The sequence below is a fragment of the Phyllostomus hastatus genome, unplaced genomic scaffold, assembly GCF_019186645.2.
Source record: "Phyllostomus hastatus isolate PE091 unplaced genomic scaffold, TTU_PhHast_1.1 phas_scaffold_317, whole genome shotgun sequence".
In the NCBI taxonomy this organism is placed as follows: domain Eukaryota; kingdom Metazoa; phylum Chordata; class Mammalia; order Chiroptera; family Phyllostomidae; genus Phyllostomus; species Phyllostomus hastatus.
Genome location: NW_025334023.1, coordinates 19,440,837 through 19,448,016, shown reverse-complemented (window position 1 = coordinate 19,448,016; position 7,180 = coordinate 19,440,837).

Below are 7,180 nucleotides of genomic sequence, written 5' to 3'. Positions count from 1 at the left end.
GAATGACAAAAAGTTAGCAAAATATTTCTTTTTTATAACATTCTTTTTTAAAAAGATTTTATTTATTTATTTTTTTAGAGAGGGAAGGGAGGAAGAAAGAAAGAGAGAGAAACATCAATGTGCGGTTGCTGGGGGCCATGGCCTGCAACCCAGGCATGTGCCCTGACTGGGAATTGAACCTGAGATGCTTTGGTTTGCAGCCGGCACTCAATCCACTGAGCTATGCCAGCCAAGAAAATATTTCTTTTATTAATTAACTGACTGACAACCTAGAACACTAAAAAAACCTTTTATATGTAAGGGTAGCTCTGGCCAGGTGGCTAACTTTCTTGGAGCATTGACCCATATGCCAATTTTTGCAGGTTCAATCCCTGGTCAGGGCACATACTCAGGTTGCAGGTTTGATTCCTGGTCAGGGAGTGTACAGGACATTCTCTTTCATATCAATGTTTCTCTCTCTTTTGCCTTCCCTTCCTCTCTCTCTAAAATCAATAAACATAACCTTGGATGAGGATTAAAAAAATAAGAATAAGGATAAAATAAAGATATTTGCAAGCAGCCCTAGCTGGTATAGCTCAGTAGATTGAGCACCGGCCTATGAACCAAAGAGCCACCAGTTTGATTCCCAATCAGGCACATGCCTGGGTTGCAGGCCAGGTCCCCAGTTGGGTGTTCACGAGAGGTAACCACACATTGATGCTTCTCTTCCTCTCTTCCTCCCTCCCTTCCTCTCTGTCTAAGAATAAATAAAATAAAAATCTTTAAGAAAAGATATTTGCAAACAAAAACAGAATTTATCACTACCATACAAGGATGAAGAATAAATAAAGTGAAGAATATGGGCATATGTTAAAAAAATATAAACAGTATACAACTATAATAATGTGATCTAGTGAGATTTTTAAATGAATTAACATATGAGGCAACCACAACATACAATTTGGGATATGTTTAGTTAAGTTAAAATGTTCTAAAATCCTTGAATTATCTAGGAGGTAAGTGAAGGTATTGATTGACTTTAGACTTTGATACATATGGATATTATGTGTATATTGAAGTTTCTAAGGCAACTCTTTCCAACAGAACTTTCTGAGAGGATGCAAATGTTCCATTATACAGACCAGTACAGTAACCACTAGATGCATATAGCTTTAAAGCACTTGAAATGTGGCTACTGTACTACATTTTTAATTTTATTTAATTCTAATTAATTAAAATATAAATAGCCACACATGACTAGTGGCTACTGTATGGAGAACACTGTTCTAAGTTAATCAGGAACAGAATAGAAACAAACCGTAAGAACTGAAAACTAGTAGGAGAAAAATAAAATAATAAAAGTATTCTATTGATCAACAGATGTAAGAAAGGAAGGAAAGAAAAAAAGAAGCATTGAATAAGAAATATACATTAGAAATGAGAAATAACATTTTTAAATATAAATATATCAGTAGTTGTATTAATTATAAATACACGAAAGAATGCACTGAAAAGCAAAGATATTCAGACTACTATTTTCAGGGTACAATCTAAATAAAGCCTAAGGCAGACATTTGGGAAAATCTATACTTTGCAAAATTACCTACCAAAGAAGGTTGGTACAGCTACATTAATATGAGAAAAAATTATCTTTATGGCCAAACAACTACTAAAAATACTAAAACAACTACTAAAAATCAACTACTAAAACACTACTAAACAACTACTCAGCCAAACAACTACTAAAGATAGAGGGTAATTTCATATTGATAAATATATTCAGTTCTCCAGAATATCTAACAATTATAAAAGTATATGGCTAGTCAACAAACATATCCTCTAAATAAATAATGCTCAAATTGGAACACTCAGAGAATACACACAACTCCAATCAGAGTGGACAATTTTAATCTACTTATCTCAATAAATAAACAAATAAGTAAATCAACAAACAGAAAAAACAAGCATACAGATTTGTGGAATATAATGAACATACTAGATCTAACCAAAGTATATAGAACACTGCAGAATGTTATAGCTATTAAGTGTTAATATAGGCATTTTTATGAAGAACTTTAAACCAATATATTTTAAAATTTAGAAAAATGAGGAAATTCCTAGAAAAATATATCAACTTACTCAAAATGGGACAAAATTTAAAAACTTAAATTTAGATGTGTGATCAAAAGTTTCCCACAAAGATAATTGCTGGCCCAGATGATTTCACTGGTAAGTTCTACCAAACATTGAAGGAAAAAATAAGTCTAATCTTACACAAGATTGAAATATTAAAAGGAGGCACACTCCCCTATGGTTCTATGAGATTAGCAAAACTTTGAAACCAAAACCTGACAAGGAGGGAATAAAATAAGAGAATTAGAGTTCAATTTACTCATGAAGCTGGATGTAAACAAAAATAAGCAAAATGTATAATGGTTAAAATATTATTACCAAATTGGTTTATATCAAGAATGGAAAATTGGTTTAAGAATAAAATACTATTTTCTTATATTTTGGAGATTAAACCCTTGTCTGAGGTATCATTGGCAAATGTTTTCCCATATGGTTGGTTCTCTTTTTATTTTAATACTGTTTTCTTTAGCTGTGCAGAAGCTTTTTATTTTGATGAGATCCCATTTGTTTATTCTTTCCTTTATGTCCCTTGCTCTAGGGGACTTATCAGTGAAAACATCGCTGCATGAAATATCTGAGATTTTCCTGCCTATGTTCTCCTCTAGGATTTTAATGGTGTCACAGCTTATATTTAAATCTTTTATCCACCTTGAATTTATTTTTGTGTATGGTGTAAGTTGGTGCTTGAGTTTCATTTTTTTTTGCATGTAGCTGTCCAGTTCTCTCAAAACCATTTGTTGAAGAGGCTATTTTTATTCCATTTTATGTTGCTGCCCCCTTTGTCAAATATTAGTTAACCGTAGACACTTGGGTTTATTTCTGGGCTCTCTATTCTGTTTCATTGGTCTATGTGCCTGTTTATATGCCAGTACCAATAGACAAGTGCTGGAATCAACCTAGGTGCCCATCAGTAAATGAATGGATCAAAAAACTGTGGTACATTTACACAATGGAATTCTGTGCAGCAGAAAGAAAGAAGGAGCTCCTGCCCTTTGCGACAGCTTGGATGGAGCTGGAAAGCATTATGCTAAGCGAAATAAGCCAGGCAGTGAAAGACAAATATCATATGATCTCACCTTTAATAGGAATCTAATCAACAAAACAAACAAGCAAAATATAACCAAAGACACTGAAATAGAGAACAGGCTGACAGTGACCAGAGGGGAGAGGGGAGGGAATTTCAGGGGAAGGGGGGAAGAGTTTGAAGAAACTAGTATAAAGGACACATGGACAAAAACAAAGGGAGGGCTGGAAATGGGAGGGAGGTGGGGAGGGCTTGGGGGTGAGCTGGGATGGGGGTAAAGGGCAAAAAACTATACTTGAACAACAATTAAAATTAAAACATACCCTGTACCAATAAAAAAAATGGGATACTAATCTAATATAGAATATCACTTTATATGATCATCTTACCAGATGAGGAAAAAACATATGACAAAATTCCTTTCTCAATCATGTTGAAACTATTAGTAAACTTGCATAATTTATGATTTTTCATCCTAAAACTTCAGAGATTAAAAATAATTTTATTTTGAATATTCTGATAAGGAATAACCACAAGAATCTTCAGTAAACACTATACTTAATAATTACACCTAATGATTAAAAAGCTTTTCCTTGAAATCAGGAACAGTACGAGGGTGCTGCTGTCAATACTTTGTACTAGAGGTCTTGGGAGAGCAGTTAAACAAATAAACAAAGCAAATAAAAATATAGAGATTTTTAAGGATTAAAAATTCACAGATAATATGAATATATGCCCTGAATATCCAAAAGAATCTACAGAGGGGGTTGTTATTAATAAGAAGGATTAGCGAGCTAGTTGGACATAAAAACTCTACCAAATCAACACATAGCAGCAGTGGAACTATAGAATAGCCTGGATGTCTATTAATAACAGAATGAATAAATGAATTATGCTATAGTCATACAATGGTGTATATACAGCAATAAAAATGAATTGAATTATAGGGTACATGGAAGTTTGTGGATGAATTTTATAAGCATAATGTTGAACAAAAATGCAAGACACAAAAGAATCATAACATACATTATGATTCTGTTTATATACAGCTCAAACTCAGACACAAATTATACTACATGAAAGAAGCCAGTATATCCTGTCTGGTTCCATTTATATAAAAGTCTACCGAAGGCCAAACTAACTGGTAGTGATAGAAAGCAGATTAGTGGCAGCCTAGAGTTGGGACTGGGGGCTTTACTGCAAAGGGACCTGAGGAAATTTTGGGGGTGATGGAAATTCTCTATCTTGACTGGATCGATGCTAACATAGGTAGAGAAACTTGTAAAACTCACTGAGCTGTATGCTTCTAAATGATGCACATACCTACAGGTATTGTGAAGTATATACATGGGGTGCAGCGAATGAACCATGTTTGCAGTGATCATGTTAGTGGAAGATCTGAAGCACATTTCTTTAAAACAAGTTATGCCAAATGCCTTATTTTAAAAATATTTTGTTGCATATAATTTCCTTCTGGTATAAGTATGAGATTTGGCCCCTGTTTCCATGATGACTAGGAAAGAAATTTCTCTAGATTTTGAGGAGACTTGAGTTAAGAGAGGTTTAACACCCCTGTAAACCAGATTCCTTGTATCTGGTTTACATGGTTTGAGTCTCAGTTGTACACTTTTTAGACAAGTTTTTTTTCTTCATGTGTTTTGGTTTTGATTATTATCATTTTTATATTCCCAGAAAATTGACATATTTTGTTTCCCAGAAGATAGTCAGTGACTTTATCAAACAGGTAAATTAGATTATGCTATGGTAATAAAAATGGTAAAAATCTTAGAGGATTAATAGAATACACATTATTGCTCAGTCATGCCAGTCTGTTTTGGCTTCTGTGCCTCTGCAGACTGTGCCTCTGTATCACATTCTCCATGTGATGCAAGGTTACCACGCTGGTCTGCTTCAATGTCAGTGTCAACATGCCCTTCCGTGATCACCAGTGTAGGGAAGAGTGAGCTGGACAGTCAAACAGGAGCAACAAAATGCTCCCCCATGGCAGGCACCATGCCATGCATTTCACTGGCTAAGAAAAATCACATGTTTATTCCTGCCTTCAAAAAAGTCCAGTTCTCCTATAAGTTCAGAGGGAGAGAACTGATATATGAGTGAACAGCATAATGTCCACCACAGTTACATATTAGAATTAGGCCAAAATCAATTTTATATTTTGTAAAAATGAATTGAGTCCCTCTTGAGTGAGAAGTGCAATGATGACACGAATATCTTACTTTTGTTTAATACTTTGGAATTTATGAAGCATTTTCCCAACATATTTGTATTCATTTATTCAGCAGATTTTTGAGCACTTGTTATGGGCCAAGTGCTATGCTAGGTACAGAACATGTGAATAAGACACAGGCTCTGCCTTTCTGCACAGCCATATCATGTGGTTATTGCAATATAGAAGTCTGGACGGGCACAATGATGGCTGAGAGGGGAGAGTTCTCAGTACCATCAGGGATAGAAGAAGATACTTCTTACGTGAAGTGATACTTACTTAAGCCAGTATTTCAAAGAAAAGCAGGAGTTTGTAAGACAAATAGGAAAGACAATTTAGGGAGACAGAAATGCATGTATAAAAGTACAGAGAGTTATGAGGGAAACTACCCCCCACCCCCCTCACCCTGAAAAACTGGAAATTATCTTCCAGAGGGCAAGATCCTTGTAGAACTGGCTTCCTCCACTAGGTGAGTGTTCTAGGAACCTATCTGTGTCAGTCTACCAGCTGGCATTGTTGTGAGAGGCTTTTATTTGGCTTCAGTGAATTTTTCTGAAGGCCCTTTCAATGTATTTGCCCATTTCATGCTGGATGATTTACGAGCATGCCTGCTCACACCATGCTGAGTGTTCAATACTTTTTTTATCAAAAACAGCATGACCCCTGTGCCCCACCCACCCCATTCACCTGATCTCATCCCAAGTGATCTTTTTTTGTTTCCCTGGATGAAAAAAATTCCTCCAAGGGAAATGTTTATTTTTGCTTGTGGAAGAGGTGAAACAAAAAATGGCAGAAGAACTAAGAGGTATCAACAACTGTTGTGAGCAATGGAAAAAGTCTCAATAGTTTTATTGCATCAAGTAGAGAGGACTTTGAAGGTGACTGAAGTTTAATGTAAGAATAAATACACAATTTTTAATAAGTAAATTCTGTTTTTTGGGTCCCCCCCCCATATCTTACAGGCCTTTCCCAAACTCCCAAAAATTATTCCTTCAACACTCTTCCAATTTCATAGATAAGGAAACAGGCATAAGGAAGAACATGATTTTTTCAAGTTACATACCTAATGCAAGGCAAAGTAGACCTCAGGCCTTTGAATTCCATATTCCCTGTTCTAAACACTTGCCATCATCCAAATAAAAGACACACTTTAACATAATGAACATAATATAATTCACTCAAAATATCTGTATCATGTAATGCCTGCAATAAAATGAGTAGTTAGCAAACAATGGTAAAATGTAAAACTCTAGGTGACTCTGCCTTCCATGCACAAGCTATTTCTGCTCCATGTGGGCAGAAATTGTGTGTCTCTCTTTTTTTAGTGAGGCATAATTGACATATATCTTTCATTATATAGGTTTCATATGTAAAACATAATGAATTGATATTTACATACATATACACATTGTAAAATGATCACCATAAGTCTAGTTAACATCTGTCACCATACACGGTTACAATTTTCTTGTGATGAGAACATTTAAGATTTACTCTCTTGGCAATTTTCCAAGATGTAACACATTATCATTAACTAGTTAACATGCTGTACTTTACAGTCCCACAATTATTTATTTTATAACTGGAAATTTGTATATTTTGTATCTCTTTTTTATCATTATTTCTCTAGCTTCAGTACAGTATCTGATACATTATAGGCTCTTGATAAACATTTATTGATGGAAGGAAGGAAGACAGGAAGGGAAGGAACAAGGATGGAAAGAAACAAGAAAAGAAGAAAGGGAGAGAGGGAGGGAAGGAGGGAGGATGGAAAGAAGGGAAGGGAAGGTGGGAAAGGAAAGGAGGAAAGAAGAAAG